This window comes from Schistocerca serialis, chromosome 2 (assembly GCF_023864345.2).
Source record: "Schistocerca serialis cubense isolate TAMUIC-IGC-003099 chromosome 2, iqSchSeri2.2, whole genome shotgun sequence".
Lineage (NCBI taxonomy): Eukaryota > Metazoa > Arthropoda > Insecta > Orthoptera > Acrididae > Schistocerca > Schistocerca serialis.
In genome coordinates this window covers 422,234,818-422,262,655 of record NC_064639.1, presented here as the reverse complement: position 1 = coordinate 422,262,655, position 27,838 = coordinate 422,234,818, and the positions used below count along the sequence as shown (strand labels likewise).

Below are 27,838 nucleotides of genomic sequence, written 5' to 3'. Positions count from 1 at the left end.
ATACCTAAAAGCTGCTCCAGCTCAGTTAGGGTAATGTCAATAGTTGCACCCAATTTCTGAACGCAATAAATATTAGTTTGTTGAACACAGTGTTCCAGCATTTCATGTGTCACAAGAGATCTGAAGTACTGCAAAGGCGTGAGCACTACTTCTGGTTCATCTTCTGGAAGCTGCACAAATCGATGATTTTCTGGAGTAGTTACCGTCGATCCACGATAACTTTATCTTCTGGAACAGCCTCAGGATCTACTGAATAAAAAACAACCGACTCTTGCAACACCTCTGGAATAGAAGTTTCTCTGCCGTAATGACACGTGCTACTATTAGCTGGAATTCCATCATCATCAAGTTCAGAAAAATCACTTTCATCGGGATTATTTAGAACTTCAAGAACGTCATCAATCGTTAACTGGAAGTAAAAGAAAATGCCTAAACGTCACAATACGAACGTTCATAAACATAAAAATGCCCACTGTTACACACATGTAATATGAGTTCATTTCAACTTACCTACGGAATTTCAATACGCAGAAGTAAAAGAAAACAAATAACTGGCACATTAGTACTAATTTAAAGAGAAAATATTTAATATATACTGATTAAAAATATATTAGCCACACAGAGGATCTCGTATACGTTGCGCGATATGATGGCGACTATATTCTGCCTTGGAGAACCTAAGAAGTTACAAACATGGTCAAAGATAATATTTCTACAGTAGTTCCTATTATTCCTCACAGAAAGCGCTGCATAACTTGTGCAAATATGTAACAGTGGGCGTTGGTGAACCAGCACTGTCTAAAGACTAGTAAAACCCATATAAAACTTACGCTAGTATATGTAACTGGGGGTACTAGAGGGTTAAGTGGCTTCCAAGAGTGCAACTGTAGAGTACAGCATTTTTAGGACGATAAACGGGGACAGCGAGAATTCATTTAAAATACTTTGTTTTTCTAAGTGTTGTAGAGCGATATTAAGATATTACATGGCCAGAAGATGAGAAATGAGAGGGTACTTTAAAAAGTAGGAAAGGACAATCAACAGGACGTCACCTAGGAGGGGTTGGAGCAGCAATAAAGTAGAAAAATTGTTGAGCGAAATAAGAATACTCTAGATAATACCGATCACAGCAATTAAACCAAAGTTTGAGTTTCAGGCATGATCCAAGCGGTACCGAACAACCAGATCGTTTCACCCAGTTATAGAAGAATCTGCAGTTCTGCGTGGAAACAAAAGCCCTGTACAATCTGATTTTTTTTTCTGTGGACAGAAGGCACGCAGGTGAGAGTCAAGTAAAGTCAAAGAAGTCCCTCGCCAACCGGAAATAGACCGCAGAACTTTTAATACCTGCAGAACCACAAAGATACACAATACCAATACAGTGGACAATATACGGGGGTCGTTCAATAATTAAAGAGTCAAATTGGTCTGGAGAAAAAACTGCTAGGAGGGCAAGTTTGGTACTTTTATGGCTTTAAGTTGGCATCACTGGGATGAGCCTTGATCAGCTGATGTAACAACATTGTTTTGTTTATAACCTCAAAAATACATTTCAAGATGGCTATTCCGCTTGAAACGTCCACATTAGTTTAACAACGTTCTGTTATTCGTTTTTTACTTGCTGGAGGCGAGAAACCAGTGAATATATACTGCAGAATGTCTAAAGTTTATGGTGAAGGTTGTATGAATCGTGCAAATTTTTACAGGTCGGTAGAGCAGTTCAAAAATGGTCGCGACTCAGTGACCGATTAATACCGTTCTGACCGACCAGTTGCTGTTTTATTTCCCCACACTTCTAAGTCGAATTGATGACATTATTCGTGCCGACCGCTGTGTAACTGTGGAAATGATAGTTGATAAGGTTCAAGTTAATATTGGCACAGTTCATAACATTATCTGTAGCTTAAGTACTGCAAAACATGTGCAAGATGGGTCCCAAAGGATTTGACGCGGCTACACAAGGAAACCCACCAAAATCTTATGTTCTGATGCCGCACCACCCTGATAGATTGCATACTTGTACTTGATGGCAATAATAACCAATCTGCTGCTAACTAGTCGTCGGAGTGATTATTTAAGAAAAGGAAAGGATACTAGCAGTAGAACAGGGCTTGCTATAACTAGAAAAGCTTTTGTTTGGTGCCACTTAACATCAGCTGTTTTTACAGGTTCTCAATAGCACCAACCTAAGCTGCTGCAGCAAGTCAGGGGTGCAACAATGTAGGCCTCAACTGGAAAGCAAAGAACTGCATTTTACCCGGAATGCGTCCATGCGTTATTGACACGTGTCATTTTTTATATAAAAACAGTAAACTTGGGGTCTGTTCTGGTTTGGCTGCACACAGTTATAAACAGAGAAGTTGCGGTATCAACGATCTCGCCACTTGTAATCCGGTTGTTTAACTCACGGTATAGTGCCTATGTTCATGTCAGCTTGAAGGGTGGTAAGTTTCATTTCTTTACAAACGTAATGCCAAATTGCGGTTTTTTAACTCCACCAAATGCAAAAGAATTTTTTTGTTTTTATTTATCTAGACATGTTTCGACACTTACGTATCATCGTCTATGGGTTACATCCATTTTTGTAAACCATAATACAATGTTTATGGTCGTTTATCTGTTGTAGGCCTCAAAATTATGAGGTGTACCTTTTGTTTCGTTTGTTTCGATTGCTCACCTGAAAATTGTATTGCTAGTGAAAATACGTTTTTTCAGATTGGATTGTTGTGCTCTTTTTTGTCGTTTTGGCAGCATATCGTCTGCAAAGTAGTAGTGAAGAAATCTGTGAGCTTTCCAAATGCATTCCAGTGCGTAGTGGTTATCTTTGTACTCTACCCACAGTTTCCGTCCTGTACATCGTTTTTTATAAAAATTTTACTCTAACCTTTACTTAATATGTCTTCGCCACAAGACGTGATTTGAGCAGACATTCCATATTCATACGAAGTGCTAGGGGTAGCGTCTTTGATTCATAATCAAAACATCTCCGGTCCCGGGTTCGATCCCCACCACTGCCTAAATTTTGATAAATAATCAGCATTGGCGGCCGCCGAAGACTTCCGGCATAAGAAGTCAGCCTCATTCTGCCAGCGGCCTTGTCAAAGAGGGCGGAGGAGCGGATAGAGGTTCAGGGCACTCTCTTGTCCTAGGGGTGGGACATTGCCCCTAAAGGCGGAAGAATCAGCAATGATCAACGACATGAGGATGCAGAAGGCAATGGAAACCACTGCATTAAAGACACGTAACGTGTATCCACAGGACATGTGGCCTGCAATTGAAGCAGCCCGCATCTCGTGGTCGTGCGGTAGCGTTCTCGCTTCCCACGCCCGGGTTCCCGGGTTCGATTCCCGGCGGGGTCAGGGATTTTCTCTGCCTCGTGATGGCTGGGTGTTGTGTGCTGACCTTAGGTTAGTTAGGTTTAAGTAGTTCTAAGTTCTAGAGGACTGATGACCATCGATGTTAAGTCCCATAGTGCTCAGAGCCATTTGAACCAATTGAAGAAGTGTCATGATGATCTCTCCATTGGCAAAAGATTCCGGAATAGTCCCCCATTCGGATCTCGGGGAGGGGACTGCCAAGGGGGAGGTTACCATGAGAAAAAGATTGAATAATCAACGAAAGGATAACGTTCTACGAGTCGGGGCGTGGAATGTCAGAAGCTTGAACGTGGTAGGGAAACTAGAAAATCTGAAAAGGGAAATGCAAAGGCTCAATCTAGATATAGTAGGGGTCAGTGAAGTGAAATGTAAGGAAGACAAGGATTTCTGGTCAGGTGAGTATCATGGTATAACAGGTGTAGGATTCGTTATGAATAGGAAGGTAGGGCAGAGGGTGTGTTACTGTGAACAGTTCAGTGACCGGGTTGTTCTAATCAGAATCGACAGCAGACCAACACCGACAACGATGGTTCAGGTATATATGCCGATGTCGCAAGCTGAAGATGAACAGATAGAGAAAGTGTATGAGGATATTGAAAGGGTAATGCAGTACGTAAAGGAGGACGAAAATCTAATAGTCATGGGCGACTGGAATGCAGTTGTAGGGGAAGGTGTAGAAGAATTCTCATATTCTCCAATATGGGCTTGGGACAAGGAATGAAAGAGGAGAAAGACTAATTGAGTTCTGTAACAAGTTTCAGCTAGTAATAGCGAATACCCTGTTGAAGAATCACAAGAGGAGGAGGTATACTTGGAAAAGGCCGGGAGATACGGGAAGATTTCAATTAGATTACATCATGGTCACACAGAGATTCCGAAATCAGATACTGGATTGTAAGGCGTACCCAGGAGCAGATATAGACTCAGATCATAATATAGTAGTGATGAAGAGTAGGCTGAAGTTCAAGACATTAGTCAGGAAGAATCAATACGCAAAGAAGTGGGATACGGAAGTACTAAGGAATGACGAGATACGTTTGAAGTTCTCTAACGCTATAGATACAGCAATAAGGAATAGCGCAGTAGGCAGTACAGTTGAAGAGGAATGGACATCTCTAAAAAGGGCCATCACAGAAGTTGGGAAGGAAAACATAGGTACAAAGAAGGTAGCTGCGAAGAAACCATGGGTAACAGAAGAAATACTTCAGTTGATTGATGAAAGGAGGAAGTACAAACATGTTCCGGGAAAATCAGGAATACAGAAATACAAGTCGCTGAGGAATGAAATAAATAGGAAGTGCAGGGAAGTTAAGACGAAATGGCTGCAGGAAAAATGTGAAGACATCGAAAAAGATATGATTGTCGGAAGGACAGACTCAGCCTACAGGATAGTCAAAACAACCTTTGGTGACATTGAAAGCAACGGTGGTAACATAAAGAGTGCAACGGGAATTCCACTGTTAAATGCAGAGGAAAGAGCAGATATGTGGAAAGAATACATTGAAAGCCTCTATGAGGGTGAAGATTTGTCTGCTGTGATAGAAGAAGAAACAGGAGTCGATTTAGAAGAGATAGGGTATCCAGTATTAGAATCGGAATTTAAAAGAGCTTTGGAGGACTTACGGTCAAATAAGGCAGAAGGGATAGATAACATTCCATCAGAATTTCTAAAATCATTTGGGGAAGTGGCAACAAAACGACTATTCACGTTGGTGTGTAGAATATATGAGTCTGGCGATATACCATCTGACTTTCGGAAAAGCATCATCCACACAATTCCGAAGACGGCAAGAGCTGACAAGTGCGAGAATTATCGCACAATCAGCTTAACAGCTCATGCATCGAAACTGCTTACAAGAATAATATACAGAAGAATGGAAAAGAAAATTGAAAGTGCGCTAGGTAACGATCAGTTTGGCTTTAAGAAAAGTAAACGGACGGGAGAAGCAATTCTGACTTTACGGCTAATAATGGAAGCAAGGCTAAAGAAAAATCAAGACACTTTCATAGGATTTGTCGACCTGGAAAAAGCGTTCGACAATATAAAATGGTGTAAGCTGTTCGAGATTCTGAATAAAGTAGGGGTAAGCTATAGGGAGAGACGGGTCATATACAATATGTACAACACCCAAGAGGGAATAATAAAGGCTGTAGCCTTTCGCCCCTACTCTTCAATCTGTACATCGAGGAAGCAATGATGGAAATAAAAGAAAGGTTCAGGAGTGGAATTAAAATACAAGGTGAAAGGATATCAATGATAAGATTCGCTGATGACATTGCTATCCTGAGTGAAAGTGAAGAAGAATTAAATGATCTGCTGAACGGAATGAACAGTCTAATGAGTACACAGTATGGTTTGAGAGTAAATCGGAGAAAGACGAAGGTAATGAGAGAACAGCGAAAAACTTAACATCAGGATTGATGGTCACGAAGTCAATGAAGTTAAGGAATTCTGCTACCTAGGCAGTAAAATAACCAATGACCGACGGAGCAAGGAGGACATCAAAAGCAGACTCGCTATGGCAAAAAAGGCATTTCTGGCCAAGAGAAGTCTACTAATATCAAATACCGGCCTTAATTTGAGGAAGAAATTTCTGAGGATGTACGTCTGGAGTACAGCATTGTATGGTAGTGAAACATGGACTGTGGGAAAACCGGAACAGAAGAGAATCAAAGCATTTGAGATGTGGTGCTTTAGACGAATGTTGGAAGTTAGGTGGACTGATAAGGTAAGGAAAGAGGAGGTTCTACGCAGAATCGGAGAGGAAAGGAATATGTGGAAAACACTGATAAGGAGAAGGGACAGGATGATAGGACATCTGCTAAGACATGAAAGAATGACTTCCGTGGTACTAGAGGGAGCTGTAGAGGGCAAAAACTGTAGAGGAAGACAGAGATTGGAATACGTCAAGCAAATAATTGAGGACGTAGGTTGCAAGTGCTACTCTGAGATGAAGAGGTTAGCACAGGAAAGGAATTTGTGGCGGGCCGCATCAAACCAGTCAGCAGACTGATTACCCCCCAAAAAAAACCGAAGTGCTGTGTCATACCAAAATTATCCAGAACGCCAGTAGCCTTCTTGTAGGGAAACACCTTAACTAGGAACTGTATGTTTGCTGTAGATAAAAATCTATTATCTGGTGTTGAAGCATATGTCTATTTTCACACTTTGTTTCCGCGACGTTATTACATTTAGTTGCGTCACTGTCATATCCACGAAACAAATGTGAGTATTGCTGCGATTGGTGCATCGTACATTGCGGTGCAAATATTATAGTCTATGACTGGCGGCATGCAGGCCTCAGGTTCTGTTCGACCTTCTGTCAATATCAGTCATCTCATACTTAGTTGTGGAAAATTCTAGAAATTTCTTGTAAACTATTTGGACAATGTGGAGAAAAAAAAAGCGGCGTTTCTGATAAACAGGGGCAATCTCCTGAATGCATTTCAGCTCTATCAATATTGGTTGCCCGTATTATAAACCAGCGCTGAGTGTTAATTGTAGGTATCGTGTAAGTATTAAATTCACCGCAAGTAGGCATTGTTTCGGATGGATAGTGGTGGTGGTGGGTAGTGTTTAACGTCCCGTCGACAACGAGGTCATTCGAGACGGAGCGCAAGCTCGGGTTAGGGAAGGAAATCGGCCGTGCCCTTTCAAAGGAACCATCCCGGCGATGGACGTGTCAAGGAACTGTGTAATTAGAATGTCGCCACCCGACATACCACTAACAGCAGCTTATATTCAACTGGGCTCTGACGCGTCTTCCCCTGGATCTGGCTATGTAAACATCATCTGCTGAATGGCATTTATGCCTGCTGCCCCAGGTTGAGAACTTTCACGTTAGATTAAATTCGCGACATTGGTCCACAATGACTTGCGGAATTCCGAATGAGCCACATTCCTCATAATAATCGGGAGAGTCTTCGAAGAAACTAAGGGAAGCATTTCAGCTCGTGTATCAAACAACAACATTCCAGCAGTTATTCTTAACAAGGGCACCTTGTACGGCACATTAGACGGGGGACCTGTGACCCAGCGGGTGTCTGTTACAGTGGTAACAAGGTGACGAAACGGCGGGCCGGAGTGGATTGCACCATCGCTTACGCAACAATTTGCTCTGTCTGTAGCCATGCAGCCACTAATCTCCGTATACCGAACAATATCAAATCAAAAGTAGCAGATGCAGCGGTGAATGGTTGAGTTTAAGTGTCAGCGGGGTGCTGACCACTTCTCTCATGTAACTAGACACTAATCCACGTCTCCATAGATGGAGGAAATAATTACAAACAGTATACTGCAAAATTTTCATTCCACTCTCTTTATGATCTTCATGTTACATGATCGATTTCGGGATAAAACGATTCTGTCTTTAAATGTTCGTGTCAGTGTGTTGCCCAGTCGACAACCGCATGAGTCATCCACAATAAAAATGAAATTCACGTATTTCATATAACGCGACTAACATATCTGCGATTAAGAATTGTATACTGTTCTCCACACTATCGCTGACTGCCTGGTTCAGTCTCACATGGCAGACGTGCAAGTCGCACTAGATCATCTTAGAGATAATCGGGTTCTGTGAATGGCTTTGTAATGACGTAATCAGAACAACTACGTAGCCAGCTGAAGAAGAGGTTTTACAATCCTGAAATCATTAATGTAACGAGATTTTCTCACATAAAAGAGAGATGAGTGAAAATCTGCTACGTAAACGACTAACAAAATATTGCTGGTCGATCTACTGAAATGAGAATCTACAAAATGAATTATAAATATTTCTCGTTCAATTTCGTAAAACATTAAGATCTACATAAAAGTTACGCAACACAGATGGCGGATGAGTTCAGACATTAATCAGTATGTATGTGATTACATTATAGTCGGCGTCTTCATCTTCAGTGCGAGCGAAGACTAGCCTGGTGTAACTCTCCATGCTATTATATACTGTGCAAGACTCCTAATCTCAGCGTATCTAATGCAGCCTATATGCATTTGGAACTGCTTACTGTATCCAAGCCTTGGTCTCATGTGTGTGAAATCTTATGGGACTTAACTGCTAAGGTCATCAGTCCCTAAGCTTACACACTACTTAAACTAAATTATCCAAAGGACAAACACACACACCCATGCCAGAGGGAGGACTCGAACCTCCGCCCGGGATGCGAAACTGATTACTACTTGATGCATCAGGTGTCTTATCAACCGATCCTCTTTTAGACAAGCTCTACCACAAATTTCTTTGCTCCCAGTTCGATTTTGTACCTCCTCATTAGTTATTAGACTTTCTTATCTAATCGTTAACATTCTTCTGGAGCACCGTATTTCAAAAGCTTCTGTTCTCCTGTCTGAACTGCTTATCGAGCACATATGCTGACTGCTTCGACCATCGTCAGATTTTTTACTGCCCAAATAGCAAAACTACTTTCAGCTTCATTACCTAGTCTAATTTGTTCATTCCGCATCATCTGCTTTAATTCAAGTACACTTGGTTATCCATAACTCATATTGTACTTAGTAAGCTATCCATTACATTCAAGAAGTACTGTAAACCTTCACTCTTTGCAAGAATTACTATGTCATCTGCCAACATTAAAAGTGAACAAGGAATGGCCAGCCTTTCCAAATGTTACAGGAACAGGTGGCTGTGGGAACTGCTGGACGAAAAGCAGAGTGGAAAGGACTTAACTGTCGTGGGTCTTTCCGGAATGGAAGAGTCTTATGAAGCCAGTGTTTGCACTCCTCGTGTTCATATATACCATAACACGGCACACAAGTTTTGAACGTGCCCCTACTACGAGTGACACGTTTTACACTGTACAGGAGGTAGAGTAGTTTTTAACGAAAATGTGTGGGTGGCCGTAGGGGGATTTGAATTGTTGCCGTTCCAAATAAGAGTTCACAGTTACTAGTAGGCCACATAGCTCGGAGGAGCTGTTAGCTTTTTACGGGACCAGTATTATATCGTCACCGTGTGTCATTCTCTCAAGGCGGCTGCTGATGACGTCAGCTGGGCTGCTTACTCAGGTAGGTCAGCGACCGGACTGCCCGTGGCAAATGCTGAACAGGGCGTAGCGATCCCACATACCGATAGCGCGGCGGGGCGGAGTCGGTCGTCTGCGTTTTTGTTAACGCTGTCGTTCAGTCCACCTACCTCGATAGGATTCTTGCCGATGTCCCTTCACTCTGTGGTAGCAGATACGTGTTAGGCAGTGTAAAACAGCGTTGATGAAGCCACCACCTAATACCTACCACACAAAGGCCGCATAACTAGTTGAAAGTCAGTTCCTGAATGTTCAGGATTAAAAAATCGGGCGTTTGGGATCTTCAGCAACTTGTAGAAAAGCGTTTAAAATTAGATTAACGATGCTTTTTTATTCATACTAAAACACAATGAAATGGCTATCAACTCCGTATTTAATATGGTAAAACGTTATCATTGAAAGCCTGTGTAACAAATATTTACTCGAAAAGCAGCCAGTCACAGACCCACAACTATTCGCGAGTTAAACATTCCGTACAGAGCACGCCACGCGGAGTTGTTACTACCACCAGAAAGTTCACACGCTCCTATCTAACTACTTAATTTAGAAACACCAAACTTTCATTAAAATTTTCGTAACTCCAGTCGCTTCAGTCCCGATGTGTCTGAACCTAAATTATTACATTATTTCCTCACCTTACAGAGTATTTTTAAGGAGCGATCTAACGAGTGTTATGCATAGACCGGGTAGCAAGCGACTCCTCTCGAGGTACTTGCCTGTATGCCCGACTCGTATTTCCGCGAGGCAACAGCTTAATTCTGACTGGCTGTTGATCTAAACGACCGATCACAACGTTTCTTCCAGATCATTCTCGCGGCAAATCTTGCCTTGTCCAATCATTAATTTGGTAGTAATTGATGTCAAGCAAAACCTCAAATTCTTGTATTTTGTTTACTCAAAATAAACTAAGTGCGAAATATTCTTCGCATTGATAAATAAACTTCCATTCTGGCTACTTTTATACAAAAGCAAGCACAAACTGGCAAACGTCACTTGAATCGTAGTTGCAACATAACTTTCCCACAGTTCGTCTGTACAAGGTATTACGTAAAATTAAATATTAAATTTTAACGTATGTCCCACATACAGTCTCAATCATTCTCACGCACTCACACGGCAAAATATAATCAAATAACAATTTTGACCGATTTTTTACCAAAGTTTTAAAAAGAAAATTCTAATTTACTTTTATGCACTGATAACTTTGGAATGGCTTCGAATGATAATGAATGTCAATCTGTTATTGTTCCAAAAAACCAAGGTTTTTGGGCTTTCAGGTATTTCGCTTTATCTCCCTAACTATAATAAACAAAAATCTGAAATTTTGACAGCATCATTCTATTAGTAACAGATGTCTGTATACCAATTTGAACAAAATCGGATAGTAACTAATATGGATTATTTAGATTCGTAGAGGGTATGAATCTTCGTATCGACTAAATGTTACGCTATGCAGTACTCACGGCACGCAACGTCAGCTGTGCTGTGAAAAAAAACCATCCTGCAGCCACTGTACTAGACGACTGCGTGCCTTACTGCAACGAATGTCATCTCGTAATAAACTGCTGCGTTACAGTAGTCGCCACCACCCGGGAAAGTACCATTCCTTATGAAGATACCTCAGCTGCTTCGATCAGCAAGTAGAAAAACTCGTGTCATGAAATATTCGCGCTTAGTTTCATTCAAAAAGTACGAATACAATTTCGCACTCCCACATGAAATATTTCCTTCAGTATATCTGGGACGCCAAGGCAACACTCATTCGCTCTTAGTTTAGTTAGCGTACCAATCAAACCGGCTACTAATCTCAGGGCCCCTATGGTATTCGTTTTTAATCCGCCACACAACTTGGTTATAATCCGGAACGAACACCACCACGATCTGTGTTCTAATTCAGCAGTTGCAAAAAAAAAACAATACTAGATATATGCGTCGTTAAATACCGTCTAGTCACTTATTTCTGAAATGGGTATCTTCTACATAAAACATAAGGGTGGTGTGGGATAATCAATCATGATCTGCTGTAATCTTCTGGTTGATCTTCCATCACTCTCCGTGGAAGTATAAGGTGAGCAATCGTCTGGCGGCCATGTTTTTGCGCTGCCTGCAGCCATCCAGCGTCGACGCTGGCGGGGAGTATTTTTCCCCCGCCTCATGCGAGGCCTCTGTGCAGAATTGTTGCGCAATATCACGTGTTTGTTAGGTGATGGAATACAGTGTATTGAGTAAGTGATTGTAGTGAAATGGCGAAATACAAGGCAGTACTCTAAGGAAATTATTTCGAAAGGAATTTCCTGATATTCAGGTTTCTACTCAGAGTACGATTTGATTGGTTGATAATTAAATTTTATGAAATGGGAAGTGTTCTTATCAGGAAACAGACAACAACTAACAGAAGAAACTCTTGATAACATTGGGTATGCTCTGGAAAGGTCTCCTAGAGAGTCAGTTCAACGTCTTCCTGAGCAAATGGGAATATCCCTTGGTTCTGTTCCAATGGCTACGAAGTTACTAAACTTACAGCCCTATAAAGTAACTGCATTGCAAGACCTTAAACCGGGTACCCCACTCCAAAAACATTGCGGGTTTGTGAAAGGATTTCGAGCAGTGTGCATGACGGAGAAACTGATCCTCACCTAACTTTCTTTCCGGATGAATCACGGTTCCACCTAAGTGGATGCATTAATTCACAAAATAACCGTTACTGGAGTTCTGAAAAGCCTAACGTAATACACGAGGCACCCCTGCATGATCAAAAATAGGAGGTAGCTGAGAACAGGCCCTATATTTTCCTGGAAAAAGCAGTGATATATGTGGAACACGTTTTGCGGGCTTTTTTTGCCAACTAACTAAGAGTACGAGCTTTCGCGACCTCTAAGCAGGAATCCGCGACGGCACATACATCCAACTTCTCGTTACAGGAAATTCATGACGCACTTCAAGATAGAGTTATCACTAACAACATATGGCCGCCTTGTTCCCTGATTTACCTATTGTGATTTTTATCTCTGAGGGGCAGTACACGATAAAGTGTGCAAATCAAATCCACAGACTTTAGATCAACTGAAAAATAAATTTCGTCAAGAAATTGCTGTCATTACTCAGAGGGAACTGGAGAGTTATTAGCAACTTCCTAAGCAGGTGTCACAAATACTTTATAACAACGAAGGGAGGCAGTTCCAACATCTCCTTTGTTAATAAACTTTAATAATTTTCTTTTTAAGTGTATGTCATGTATGTTATAAGTAAGTCATGTGACAAACCATACTATATTAACCGCGCCGCAGAGACAACAGTCGGCCTCGGCGGCCGGCCGCACGCCGCCATAGGCAGTTAGTTACGTTAACGGTTGATCACCCTGTGTTATATTGTGCTACTCTTTTTTGGAATACTGGAAACACGTGGACCGATTTAATGACAAAAGAACATACTTTCACGTTCCGCAACCCTAGTTAAAAACCACTCATACGATAAACGACATTATAATGTTACTGCTAACAAATGAGTCAGTCAATATTTACTTTGAAAATTCGCTTCATAATGAGGGCAACAGTGTACAGCTTTCAACTGTACCAAGCCTGCTACGTCACTTTCCTGTTCAAACTTACGCTTCTAGATTCCGTTCCATTACGCATTTATTTGCGTAGACTGCATTTTAAAGACGTAATTTTTAGTTTATAACTGACCTTAGCGCCGTACTCACTTCGCTTTTCAAGCAGAATTAAGGCTTTCGTGAGCACTTGTTGACAAACTGCCTGTTTGCTTCTGCCTCGGGTTCTTCGGCCAACGTTCGCCTGATGATTTTTCTGTCATATCACCGGCACGAGTGGCTGGCATTGTCAAAGTTTCACCCTCCATTGCTGGTGGTGGACTGCAGGACGGAGAAACTTTCACAATGCCAGCCACTCGTGCTCGCGAAACGACAGAAAAATCATCAGGTGAACGTCAGACGAAGAACCCGAGGCAGAAACCAACAGGCAGTTTGTCAAAACAGCTAATGTATTTATGAGGATTGTGTTCGTTGTCTCGTAAACCCACGTGCTCAAAGTTACAAGGGATAATCAATTCTGCGGTAGGATGTAGTGATGACCAAGTAGGTCTTCTGAATAGGAACTCCAGAAACTGTTCCTGTAGCATCGAACCAACCAAATATAAATACATATACAAAGACAGTAACTTGTTCTCGAAAGAACAGTTACTGTTGATGACCATGCAGCTTTTCCCTGGAATAAATGATGACTAAATGACAACATCAGCTGCCGACAGGTGCTTTTGATATACCTCGATGTGGACAGCTGAAAATGTGTGCCCCGACCGGGACTCGAACCCGGGATCTCCTGCTTACATGGCAGACGCTCTATCCATCTGAGCCACCGAGGGGACAGATGAATAGCGCGACTGCAGGGACTTATCCCTTGCACGCTTCCCGTGAGACTCACATTCCCAACTGTCCACATTTCTACATATGCATTGTACCTTATAGACATTTGCCCACCCACTCATTACTCGCGCACGCTTTGGCGATTCCCGTAAGAGTTTGGGCAACCTGTGCGCATTCGCACAGACGAAGGTCAATGGCTGGGAATCGCCAAAGCGTGCGCGAGTAATGAGTGGGTGGGCAAATGGCTATAAGGTCCAATACACAGGTAGAATTGTGGACAGTTGGGAATGTAGGTCTCACGGGAAGCGTGCAAGGGATAAGTCCCTGCAGTCGCGCTATTCATCTGTCCCCTCGGTGGCTCAGATGGATAGAGCGTCTGCCATGTAAGCAGGAGATCCCGGGTTCGAGTCCCGGTCGGTGCACACATTTTCAGCTGTCCACATCGAGGTATATCAACAACACCTGTCGGCAGCTGAGGTTGTCAGTCATCAAATATAAATACGTTACCACCTTATCCACGTCTTCTGTGTGACAGCGATGGTAATTTGTTGTGAATAGTAGTTACTACGTTTGGGGCTGTTTAAGAGGAGTTGGCTACGTTTTGGCACCGGTTTTCACCCTCTCCGTTCTCTTCATTATTACAATCCCCCCCCCCCCCCCCCCACACACACACACAAAGAAAGAGAGAGATGCCAAGCGCGACTTTTATGTCCAACTTTTGACAATATTTTAATATAGTCAGATACTTTATATTGTAAAAGTCGGAAAAAATTACTGTTTCTAATTAAGTCTTCTACCAGACTCCGTAAATGTCTTAAATTTTTCTGTTATACCGAACCCACAAACTTAAGTCTTAGCACAGTGAACGTCATATTCAATATTTTCAGTTTCAGGACCCTATTTACGCATCTGTGTCTATTTATAAAGTGCACTGCGAGTAAACGCCAAGAACAACTAACGAAATTTGTATTTCTTTTTAATTTATTGGGTTGGTTATAAAGTAACACACACGCCTCCCCCCACCGCGTAATACGCGTTATTGATAGTGTAATATAAAACTTGCAGGTTCTGGACTACTTTCTCATCAGCACCCCTTTAAATAGTATATTTCAACAGTATGTAGGCATAAAACCTGGACTATGGAGCAAAGAAAGAAAGAAAGGCCATTTCGTCGTGTGTCTTGTTTCACACTGTTTCCACATTCTGGCTGAGTTTTACGTCACGAGAGTGAAGCATGGCGAGGGTTCCATGGATGATTTGGGCAGCTATATCGTTTTATTCCGTGATTACTCTGCAAGGTCGCGTTACTTCACGAATGTGACTATTTTGGCTGATCAGGTCCGTCCCATGGTACAATGTTTCTTCCCCAGCGCTGATGCTTTGTTTCAAGGCGAGAGGGCTCCCGTTCACACAGGTCGCATCGTCCAGAGTCTGTTTTGTGAGCAGCAGGATGAACTGTCCCATTTCCCCTGGCCACCACACTCACCAGATGTCAGTATTATTGAGCCTCTATGGTCTACTTTGGTGTGAATGTTGCCTGATCGCTATCCACCTCCTTCACCGTTACCTGAACTTCGCACTACTTTGCAGGAGCATTGGTATAAGATGCTCTTTAAAAACCTACAGCACATGTATTTATCCGATCGCGGACGAATGAAAGCTGTTTTGACTGCCAACGGGTTTCCTACAACGTACTAAGCACTGTAATGTTTTTTTTTTTTTTTTTTTTTGGTGTTTCCATATTTTGTCCAACCTGCACATCATAATGTCTTATAATGCTGAAGGCCATGGGTTTAAGATTTTCATTTTCTTCTACTCCGACAGATTTAAATATATCGCGGGCCTCCAATGGAATGTTACTCCTGGTTAAAAATTCGCACGCCTCCCCCCCCCCCCCCCCCACTCCTACTCCTTACTCCAAGATTTACTAGTACAAGGGTGTGCAGGCTGCAGCCGCGGCCGGTTCAGAGACCGCTATGTGGCAGCCGACGCGGCGGTAACCGGCTTTGGAGGTGCAGACGCGGCGACGCCTCCGTTGCGCAACGGCGGCCACAGGAAACGGTCGGCAGTGACCCAGATCGATGCCCGGCGGCGCTGCTCCTCAGCGTGACTCACGCTCTGCGAGACAGAGTCGCCGGCGCCGCTTCCGTCTCTGGCCGCGAGACAAGAGGCAGCACCAAATGCAGCAGATGCGAGAGAGGTGGCGTTGGTTCACTAAACTGTGTTAATTTTGAATCCTTTAATCGGTAATATTTGCAGCAGTAGCTCTGCCGTTGTCGACCACGATTATGCATTAAGGGCTCGCGACTGGTGGTAACTACGAGTTCCGTTCTGCAAGTTACCGTCGCCCTGTCCGACTTGTGTGACCCTTCTGGCACACATATTACCGCCGGCACAGCCCTATGGATTCAGAGCATGGAAACTACCCAACGCGTATCGACATACTAAATTTTTTCGTTCCCTCGGAGGCGAATTTTTCCACTTACAGACATATCGTTTGCATGTTTCGACCTTTTAGTTCTTAGTTTCAAAACCAGGGCGCAGCACCTTGTAAGACACGATTTGTGAGTTACTTTACAGTATGTCGTGCACAGAAAATGGTTACTTCCACAAAGTAGTGTAAATAATTATTGTGCCTAAATTTAAGACTGAGAATCTGTTCTTTTTCTAAGTTCATTAACTGTTCTAGAGGCAGAGATTTCGTTCAGATTTGTATAAATTTTGTTCGTTACTATGAAATAACGATTTTCTGAAGGTGCACCTCAGGTTGCGTTTATGAAGTCATATTACTGCAGCAACTGAAGTCCGTATTGGAAATCACGTATTTAAAAAATATTAACATTAAGAATTCTACTTTCCGTGTGCATTAGCATCTATATTCGCTAATTTCAATTTGGCCTTGGATAATGGAATATTGAAATAATTTATTCCTACGCTCTAGAGAAATTCGTGAAATATCAACAGTTGAACAATTATAAGCTCTTTTTAATGACAAATGCGGAATTGTCTGAGAAGATGAATTCTCGATTTTGACCAAATATTGTCCTGTTGAGCTTAATGAAATTGACTGGCAAACGATAAGAACGTTAAGATGTTGTGCCAGTAGCTAGGAGAAGAGGACGTACTCATTTCCTGACAGTGAAGATTTATATGATAGATAAAATGCGAATAAGAAGCCAAGAAGAGGTGTTTCAAACAATTTCAGAAGTTAGGTTTTAAAATGTTGGCTAACTACTAAAACACCGCAAACGTTTATTTACTGGCAGTGGCAAAATTATTACTTACCAAAAATTATTGTATGATTATCATTTTCGTGCGTTTATGAAGTCGTATTACAGCAGCAACAAAAGTCTGTATTGCAAATCATGTCTTTCGAAAATATTAACAATAATAATTCTACTTTCTGTGTGGATTAGCATATACAGTTTACTGTTTCAAATAAAACATACATATTGCTGAATAAAATGTTTTTATTGAAGAAAGGGGAAAGAAAATACAAAGCAAAGACTAGTAGTTTTCACTGGAATTTAAACTTTAGGGCCACATATGTTGATCTCCAGTTATGCCTTAGTAAATCAGCAAAAAAATATTTCATTTGCATGTGTTTTACGCTTGTTTATTAGTTTCCCGGAAAACATGAAAAGAAAAATTTCACACACACACACACACACACACACACACACACACACACACAGACAGACAGACAGACAGCCGTGTCCTTTCCCACGTTTTATTTGGCAGAGGAGTCTCCAGACGTCTGCCAACCAATAGCCGTCCAGACGTGTTCCCCCGGTGCCCGGCACGCCCAGCCAAGCCATTAAGGCCAGTACAACCGTCCGTCCACCATTTGAACCCTTTCCTGTCTTTTCCTGTCTGGTGTGCATACAACCGGCGATTATGGTATCAGAACTACTGTGCCGGAGATTCTAAGCCTGTGATAGACAATAGCTTTCTGTAACCTTTTGTGACTTCGCATGTATCTCTGACTAGTTGTGACCATCAAAAATCCAATTTTTCCTTCTTGCGAGGGAGTAAACCGTTCTTGTCCAGATTTGCGGTTCTTGAGAAGGCGAAACGCGGTGTCGATGTACAGTCCGACCCAGATTCTTAGGTGGCTTGCTTCCATACCTTCAGAACACGCTCAGCTTTCACTAACTAAAATAAAAACATACAGATGGCAGAAACGTGTCCACAATTCTCTAATGTAATTAGGAAGACGTACTGAAATTTTAGAGATACGGATCGAATCCAATGGCACACTTCCGTGAGGTCTTCTCCGATGGCATAATAGACACGGCATCCCAAGAAAGGACGCTCGAGTTCAATTTCCAGTCCAGCTGAGAATCCCGCATTTAATCAATACGCTTCGCCAAGAGCGGACGAATTAGATATTACCTTAACTTCCCAACCCATTTTGCTCCTCCGTAGTGTTTAGCGCCTAACCGACTAAGTCTTTGCAACAAGAACAGCTTCTGAGATTTGGCAAGTCTGAAAAGGGAAGTACTGTATTTACCGTCTTCTGAAACGAAACAACTTGATATCGTCTTGACTAGTTTAAGAAAACAAGGATAAACATGTCACCTGGACAGACTTTGGTAATAGAGCTCAGTCATCGTCTTGGCACCGAGTGTTCACACACAAGGGTATTCTATGTCCATAAATGATTTGACGAAGACAGTGAGCTGCAGCCTGCGACCGTTTGTTGAAGACGCTGTAGTGTACGGGAAAGTGTCGTCCTTGAGTGACTGCAGCAGGATACAAGAGGTGGTCACGACAATCTGACAACGGAGTTACTTCTAACTACACTTTTAGTAGTCCATTAGTACAACATAATATGAAAGTAGTACGGCGTACTAGTTAGCCAGTTTCGAGAAAATCGGAAGAGAAGTCTTACACATCGAATATGTACCGGTGCTTTGTAACTCTTGAGCGGTCAAGTGGTTAGCGTTCAAGCTCCGTATTCGGTGGATCGTGGGATGGCGTACCGCTGAACATTTTTTGTTTTTAACGTAGGTCTATATTTTTCCAGCACTGGTCGTATTTCATATATATGACATTTGAAAGGAAATGTAATAAGAAACGTGTTGGCACGAACTTTTAGTGAAATTCCAGTGGTATTTGGCTGTTTACTAATTTTAATTGTTACAACAAATGTTTATAATTATCGACAAGTAAACGACCAAACACACAGTTTTTCTGAAAATATCAAAACAACCAAATAACATTGGAAATCCAATAAAAGTTCATGCAAATACAAGTTTTTTTTCCATTATAGTAGCATTCAAACGTCATTTATGATGTGTACGACCAATATTGAAAAATATACCTTCAAAAATCAAAAGAAACAAATATGAGCGGGACTCGATCCAGTAATCGACTGTCCAGGGAGCATGAACACTAACCACTCGATTCCTACCAGCTCCCAACACACCGGTACACAAGCCTATTCGACGCGAAAAATTTCTCTTGCGATTTTCACTAAATTGCCTAACTAGTACCCCTTACTACTTACACGTTATGTTGTCCTAATCGAATACTGAAAGTGTACGAAGTTTTAAGTAAATCTTGATCGGATCGTCGTCGCCGCCCCTTGTTAGAGAAAATTTATATTTCGTGCGATGAATGGCAGCTAGCTCTAAATGTAAAAAAGATGTAGGCTAATGCAGATGAGTAGGAAAAACAATCCTTTATTGTTCGAACACAGTATGAGTGGTGTAATGTGTGACAGTCGCATCGATTGGATATCCAGGGGTAATGTCGCAAAGCGATTTGAAATAGAACGAGCGCGTAATCACAGTAGTAAGGAAGGCGAAAGGTCGTCTTCTGCTTCTTGGGAGAATTCTAGCTCATCTATATAGGTGAGCGCCTACAGGACACTTGTGAGACCCATTCTTGAGCACTGCTGCAGTGTTTGGGCCCCACAAGACAGGATTAAGCGGAGGCGTCGAAGGAACTCGCAGACATGTTGCTAGCTTTGTTACCGGTACGTTCATCAACACGCGGTTATTACAGAGATGCTTCGTGAACTCAAATGGGAATCCCTGGAGGGCAGACGACTTTCAGTAGCACGTCAGACGTTGAAGAATGAATAATTCTCGTAAAGTGCTGTTGATGGTATGGTCTCGAGCAACAACTTTTCGGCGTTATGTCAATCACTTATCTGCCTTTTCTAAAAGACGAGTGCGTGTTTCGCTTCAGACGACGTCGAGAACGTTAGATACGGAACATCCGCTCATTTAGCCAACGGAAAATTTACGGAACAGGCATTTGTGGCTGACTGCAGAACGATTCTACTGCCGCCAACGTCCATTCCGCGTGAGGACCGCGAGGCGAAGGAAAGATAAATTAGGACCCTTACGAAGGCGTATTGACAAGTCTTTATACCCACGCTCCATTTGCGTGTGGAACAGGAAAGCGAATGCTCAGTAGTAGTAGTGCAACCCATCCTCCGACGCGTGCGATACGATGGCTTGCGCAGTATGTATTTCTGTGTAGATATGAAGATGGCTGTGTTGCTTATTAAACAGCCGAGTGTTTACTGCACATTAACATTACTACTAATATTTCTCCGGTCATCAGCCGGGTGGCGTCCTGCAGAAAGTCTTCTAGACGCCGAATGCCCGAGAAATATTCGAGATATTCCTTTGTCGAGCAAACCTACACTTATTATTGTCAAAAATTGCGTTTCATTCAGTTTTCGCACTTATGTATTAGGGATTGAGAGAGACCTTACAAAGCGCGCAACCACAGGTTGTCATTCGAAGTAAACTTCATTGCACAGACGGGACGTCAAGCTGCGATCTTTATTTATCAGACACACGGTTCAAACGTTCATAATGGAGGATTTGAATTGCGGCAATAAGATGCGGACAATCCGGCAGATGCAAAGTTACACAGAATCCTAGGTGAGCACTATCAAGACGATTGTGAAACCTTCTGCGGGCGATTACCCAGTACTTCAGATGCTGATTGGCAGAATCTCATCAATACTGATGCGACGGATCCTCGATCTGAAAGTCAAGTCTAAATACTCCCGAAGTCGTTTCGATGTGTGTACACTGTATATTTTCTTAAACGAAAAAGGTACATCAATGAACAGGTTAGAACCGTTTTGTTGATCTATGTACGATGAGTAAAGTTGCCGTGAGCCTCGAGTCTTCGCTGACAACACTTTCAGCTAGTTTATAGCACAACCTATTGCCAGCGGAGTTTATTAACCAATCATTACACTAGCAATTATAATTTATACACACAATGGTACAACCTACATTACAGTCTTGGTTCTGTAAACTAAGGCACAATATTACCACTTTTAGCATTGCCTTTTCATGCAATTTTTCCCTCTCATCTCAAGCACCGCATCTTTCTTCAACAATCTTCTGTGTTTATCTCATATGTCCACTTTGTTCTTTTAGATTTTCATACAGCAAATTAAATACGACTCCTGCGCTAGAAATGACGAGCGCAGTTGCACGAACAGGTTCAACTTGTCGCTGTCCTCTTGCTGTTTCTGTCAGTTCATCACACATATTTATTGCCCCATTTGGTTCAACCGTAAGTTGTAATTAGAGACTGCAATGTCAGTCATGAGCTGCAGATGACTAATCCAGGAGCACTATCTCGGGACGATTCCCCGTGATGCATCCCAATACATTCGCCGCTACTTCTTTTGTGATACGTGTCACTGTTCATATTTGCAGTATAGTTATTTACCCCCAGAAATCACGAGTGGTTTATTTTGCACTATTTTTTCAGCCGAGTCATGCCTGATGTGGTTTTACAGCAGCCAGCTGTCAAGCGCTGGAGCGACCCTAGAGCATCACATTATTATTATTTTTTCTTTTCTCAGACGTTATGTCTGGTCAAAAATGGAAAGTGACGCGGACCTTGATCAAGCCTCACTTCCTTTTAACTGTACAGTATATGTTACATTGCATTTAGGAACTTTCGGGTAATTGAACATGTATCAATAATTACAGATTTCTGTAGTTGGATATGTAAGTTTGGATGTAGCTGTATTGCGTTGATGTACTGGTGGATATTGTGTGGTATGACTCCTGTAATTGATAGTATAATTGGTATAATGTCAACTTTATCCTCATGCCACATGTCCTTGACTTCCTCAGCCAGTTGGATGTATTTTTCAATTTTTTCTCCTGTTTTCTTCCGTATATTTGTTGTTTTAGGTATGGATATTTCGATTAGTTGTGTTAATTTCTGCTTTTTATTGGTGAGTATGACGTCAGGTTTGTTATGTGGTGTTGTTTTATCTGTTATAATGGTTCTGTTCCAGTATAATTTGTATTCATCATTCTCCAGTACATTTTGTGGTGCATACTTGTATGTGGGGACATGTTGTTTTATTAGTTTATGTTGTATGGCAAGTTGTTGATGTATTATTTTTGCTACATTGTCATGTCTTCTGGTGTATTCTGTATTTGCTTGAATCCTTCCGTCTCACTGTATATATTGCCTTTTGTTAGCCATGTGTTGGATGCGTCTTGATTGATGTGTGGCTGTGTTAGATGATACGGGTGCTTGCCATGTAGTGTTTTCTTTTTCCAATTTACTTTCTTTGTATCTGTTGATGTTATGTGATCTAAAGGGTTGTAGAAAAGGTTATGAAATTGCAATGGTGTAGCCGATGTATTTATATGAGTGATTGCTTTGTGTATTTTGCTAGTTTCTGCTCGTTCTAGAAAGAATTTTCTTAAATTGTCTACCTGTCCATAATGTAGGTTTTTTTATGTCGATAAATCCCCTTCCTCCTTCCTTTCTGCTTAATGTGAATCTTTCTGTTGCTGAATGTATGTGATGTATTCTATATTTGTGGTATTGTGATCGTGTAAGTGTATTGTGTGCTTCTACGTCTGTGTTACTCCATTTCACTACTCCAAATGAGTAGGTCAATATTGGTATAGCATAAGTATTTATAGCTCTTGTCTTGTTTCTTGCTGTCAATTCTGTTTTCAGTATTTTTATTAGTCTTTATCTATATTTTTCTTTTCGTTCTTCTTTAATATTTGTATTATCTATTCCTATTTTTGTCTGTATCCTAGATATTTATAGGCATCTGTTTTTTCCATCGCTTCTATGCAGTCGCTGTTGCTATCCAATATGTAATTTTCTTGTTTAGTGTGTTTTCCCTTGACTATGCTATTTTTCTTACATTTGTCTGTTCCAAAATCCATATTTATATCATTGCTGAATACTACTGTTATCTTTAGTAATTGGTTGAGTTGTTGATTTGTTGCTGCCAGTAGTTTTAGATCATCCATGTATAGCAAATGTGTGATTTTGTGTGGGTATGTTCCAGTAATATTGTATCCATAATTTGTATTATTTAGCATGTTGGATAGTGGGTTCAGAGCAAGGCAGAACCAGAAAGGACTTAATGAGTCTCCTTGGTATATCCCACGCTTAATCTGTATTGGCTGTGATGTGATATTATTTGAATTTGTTTGGATATTAAGTGTGGTTTTCCAATTTTTCATTACTATGTTTAGGAACTGTATCAATTTAGGATCTACTTTGTATATTTCCAATATTTGAGTGGGGTACACTATCAAAAGCTTTTTGGTAATCAATGTATGCGTAGTGTAGCGACCTTTGTTTAGTTTTAGCTTAATATGTCACCTCTGCATCTATTATCAGTTGCTCTTTACACCCTCGTGCTCCTTTGCAACAGCCCTTTTGTTCTTCATTTATAATTTTGTTCTGTGTTGTATGTGTCATTAATTTCTGTGTAATGACTGAAGTTAATATTTTGTATATTGTTGGTAGGCATGTTATGGGGCGATATTTAGCTGGGTTTGCTGTGTCTGCTTGACCTTTAGGTTTCAGATAAGTTATTCCATGTGTAAGGGTATCAGGGAATGTGTGTGGGTCTGCAATGTAACTGTTAAATAATTTAGTTAGATGTGAATGTGTTGAGGTGAACTTCTTTAGCCAGAAATTTGCTATTTTATCATTTCCAGGGGCTTTCCATTTGTGAGTAGAATTAATTGCTCGAGTGACTTCATGTTGCAAAATTATCACTTCAGGCATTTGTGGTATCATCTTGTTACACGGATCTGATCAGCTAGTCGTTGTTCTGTTAAAAATTTTAATTCTGGGTATCTGGTAATAAATGTTGTGTGTACTTGTGATCTGTATCCAGTTGTGTTGGTTCCTAGGTTTGTTGCTTGGTAATAACAGAACATAAGGTGTCGATTAACTTCATCTGACCATCTCATCCTCTCTCTTTGTTTTCCTTCTAGGGTGGTTGCAGGAAGCATATCCTGCAAAACACCTCTATTTGGATTTAAATCATTTTCCAGTTGGCTAGCAGTGTCGTTACCACTGTGGGCGGGCATAGGGTTCAAGCGTCGTCCCCGACCATGACGGCGCTTGTCCGAGGCTTCATTAGTTCTGTCCTGAACCAACTAATCACACTAAAAGGGGGGTTAGCCCTATTAGTGGTTTATTCTTTTCGTCGCCTTTTACGACTGGCAGAACAACCGGAGGCCTATTCTTTTCCCGGGCCTCCACGGGTATTATTATTATATTATAAAATACAAAACGAGCATTTCTGAAGGTGTGAGCATCAATAAAAATGAAAAATCTCAGTAAAAAGTTATCCAAACTTCATAATTTTACGGGCCTGGCAATGTTTGATCATTAGGGGCCAGTCAATGACGAACTGCCTTCTATAGCACCATTCCTAGTTAAGCACGGTGGTGTTCAAATTAACTTTCGGGTTGATGACATGTTTACTTTTTGGGCTACTGAAAGGTTGACAATGCATCTATATCTCGTGCAAACTTGGTGGAAGATGTAGACAGACTGTTTGGACAAAGCATTACGCGATCGTTGAGAAAGGGAGAAAGGTCTTTTCAAGACTTGCCTGTGGAATATGCGAAACGTGCGCAGCACACAAAGGAGATAGTTGGTGGAGTACGGCCTTGTCTACTCAGTTCAGCTCGAAATATTGTCTATCGCTCGCTGGCGTCGAGGATATCAAATAATTTCTGTCTCAGTCAACCAGAAGCACTGCAGGGGAAAACTTAGTAATTAAATACCGTACTTGTCCACGAATTCAATTCAGAATTGCGAAAGGGCGAGACACCTATGACCTTTCTATGAAAGGACTAGGTTTTAGCGAACACTGAATAGCGAGAGCACTTGGGTACAACAGTTATCAGCGTGGTGCCTACAGAAGCCGCCCGCCCACTGCCAGTTCCAGGAGCGGCCGGCACCGTGCCTTCCACGAAACGCACAAAGGGCCACCGTTAACAAACACCGAGCATACAAGTGTTGCTCTGAGTTTCAGTCCGCCGGACGCCCATGAACGTTCTCCTCCAACTCTTCGGACACAGCACCGACGTCCATACGATCTCCCGCACAGAATGCTGGCATTAACTCAGTATCGCAGACGCTGATACAAGAAGTTCCGTCAAAAAATTTGTATACGAATGAAACCTATTACATTATCCAGTGTTAGAAAGTTCAATGTAAAATCAGGCGAGGAGGAAGCCTAACGACGTAATAGGTAACTACTCTGAGGTAACAAAAGCCATGAGATACCTCCTAATATCATATTGGACCTCCTTTCGCCCGGCGTAGTACAGCAACTCGACTTGGCTCGGATTAATCAAGTCGCTTGAAGTCCCCCTGCAGAAATACTGAGCCACCCTGCCTCTCCAGCCGACAGTAATTGCGAAAGTGTTGCCTGTGCAAGATTTTGTGCACGAACTGACCACTCGACTATGTCCCATGAATGTTTGATGGGACTCATATCGGGCGATCTGGGTGCCCAAATCATTCACTCTTTAGAGTCCAGAATGTTCTTCAAACCAGTCGTGAATAATTGTGAGCCGGCCGGGCTGGCCGAGCGGTTCTAGGCGCTACAGTCTGGAACCGCGCGACCGCTTCGGTCGCAGGTTCGAATCCTGCCTCGGGCATGGGTGTGTGTGATGTCCTTAGGTTAGTTAGGTTTAAGTAGTTCGAAGTTCTAGGGGACTGATGACCTCAGAAGTTAAGTCCCACAGTGCTCAGAGCCATTTGAACAATTGTGGCCCAGTGATATGGCGCGTTGTCATCCATAAAAATTTCATTGTTGTTTAGGAACACGAATTCCATGAATGGCTGCAAATGGTCTCCAAGTAGCCGAACATAACCATTTCCTGTCAATGACCGGTTCAGTTGGACCACAGCACCCACTCCATGTAAATGAAATCCATATCGGTATGGGGCCACCACCAGCTCGCAGTGCCTCGATAACCTGGGTCCATAGCTTCGAGTGGTCTGCGCCACACTAAAACACTACCATCAGGTCTTACCAACTAAAATTGGGACTCATCTGACCAGGTCACGGTTTTCCAGTCGTCTAGGGTCCAACAGATATGGTCATGAACCACGAAGAGGCGCTGCAGGCGATGTCTTTCTGTTTGCAAATGTTCTCGCGCCGTTCATCTGCTGCCATATCCCACTAACGTCAAATGTCGCCGAAATATGCTAACGAAAACGTTCATCGCATGTCCGACATTGATTTCTGCAATTATTTCAGGCATCGTCGCTTGCCTGTTAGCAGTGATAACTCTATGCAAACGCCTGCTCTCGGTCGTTAAGTGAAGGCCGTTGGCCACTGCGTTGTCCGTGGTGACAGGTAATGCCTCAAATTTGGCGTTCTCGGCACTCTCGACACTGTGGATCTCGGAATACTGAATTCTCTGTCAATTTCCGAAATGGAATGACCGTGTGTCTAGCTCCAACCACCATTCGCGTTGAAAATGTTAATTCCTATCGTGCTGCCATAATCACGTCAGAAACCTTTTCACATGGATCTCCGAGTACAAATGACTGTGTTTTTGCTGGAAATTTAGTACCGTGTGCGATCTTATTTACGATGAGTCATTGTGACTTTGATATAACTGGTACGTAAATTTACAGTTTACAAGGTGATGTATTTGTGATCTGGCTGTAATTTATACTTCAAAGCCTGATTATCATTATGTTGTTTTATTCACGTGGCGCTGAAGATAGCTAGACAGTAGCTGATATCGATCTGCAGGAGACAGATTAAAAATTTACGACCGATGCTGCCCTTCCTCTTTATCTTGGAAAGAATAATTCCTATCGCGTCGTAACGTTACGGTGGTTTTGGATCTTGCATAAATGCAGCGAGCATGCTCCATGCAGGCTGTTGATGTCTATAGCTTTTAATTATCTTAAAAGTAGAAATCTGGCATGCTAGCGCTGTCTGAGTGTGGTATGAGGTTGGCTGGTCTCTAACAGTGCCCAGTGGTTACCACTCCATCACATTATGGACTTTGAACAGTGCAATCCTCTTGGAATACTTCCAGTAACTTTGTTAACCTAGTTTAGAGCAGACCACTTAACGAGTTTTTAAATTTATCCTCACATGTCCGAAGACTCCGGGAATTCTATGCCGTCAAAGAACAACTTTATTAGCCAGGGTTGAACCATTTCCGGCAGCGACGTCAGTTGTAATCGCTACTTCTCATATCTGGTTGCCACCATCGTCTGCAACACGTCAGACATTGACCGATAAATAATTCTGCCAACGTGCTGTTAATGGTATAATCTCGAGCAACCACATTTCGGTTTTTATCGCAATTTTTTTCCTCTGCCTTGCCCAGTGGACGAGCGCGCCCGACGACATCGACAACACTAGATACCGCATCCGCTCATTTGGGATACTGAAAATAATCCACCTTTGCCTTGTTTAAGTAAAATGTTCAAATGTGTGTGAATTCCTAAGGGACCGAACAGCTGAGGTCATCTGTCCCTAGACTTACACATTACTTAAACTTTTGGGCTACGTTCTTTAAACAAGTACACTTCCCCTCTGTAAATCAGCCGAGAGACATTTTCACGTTGATCATATTTGTTAAAGCGTTGATCTTTTCATTAAAGAGGCAATCGCTGTGTTAGTGTCTGCGAGGGCTACCCCCTTAGAGAGGGAGGGGTGGGGGAGGGGGAGAGGGAGGGGGAGAGGGAGGAAGGGGGAGGCGGAGAGGGAGGAAGGGGGAGAGGG

General features: G+C 42.1%; 1 protein-coding gene and 1 non-coding gene across 4 annotated transcripts in view; both read right to left on the bottom strand.

The window, feature by feature from the left end:
• The window catches only part of LOC126457281 (sodium-dependent phosphate transporter 1), a 317,359-nt gene that overhangs the window by 240,473 nt on the left and 49,048 nt on the right, over window positions 1-27,838 (bottom strand). The gene's annotated exons all lie outside the window — the stretch shown is intronic.
• On the bottom strand, window positions 13,726-13,799 carry Trnat-ugu (transfer RNA threonine (anticodon UGU)). The gene has a single exon. It is a non-coding gene; the product is annotated as a tRNA-Thr (tRNA).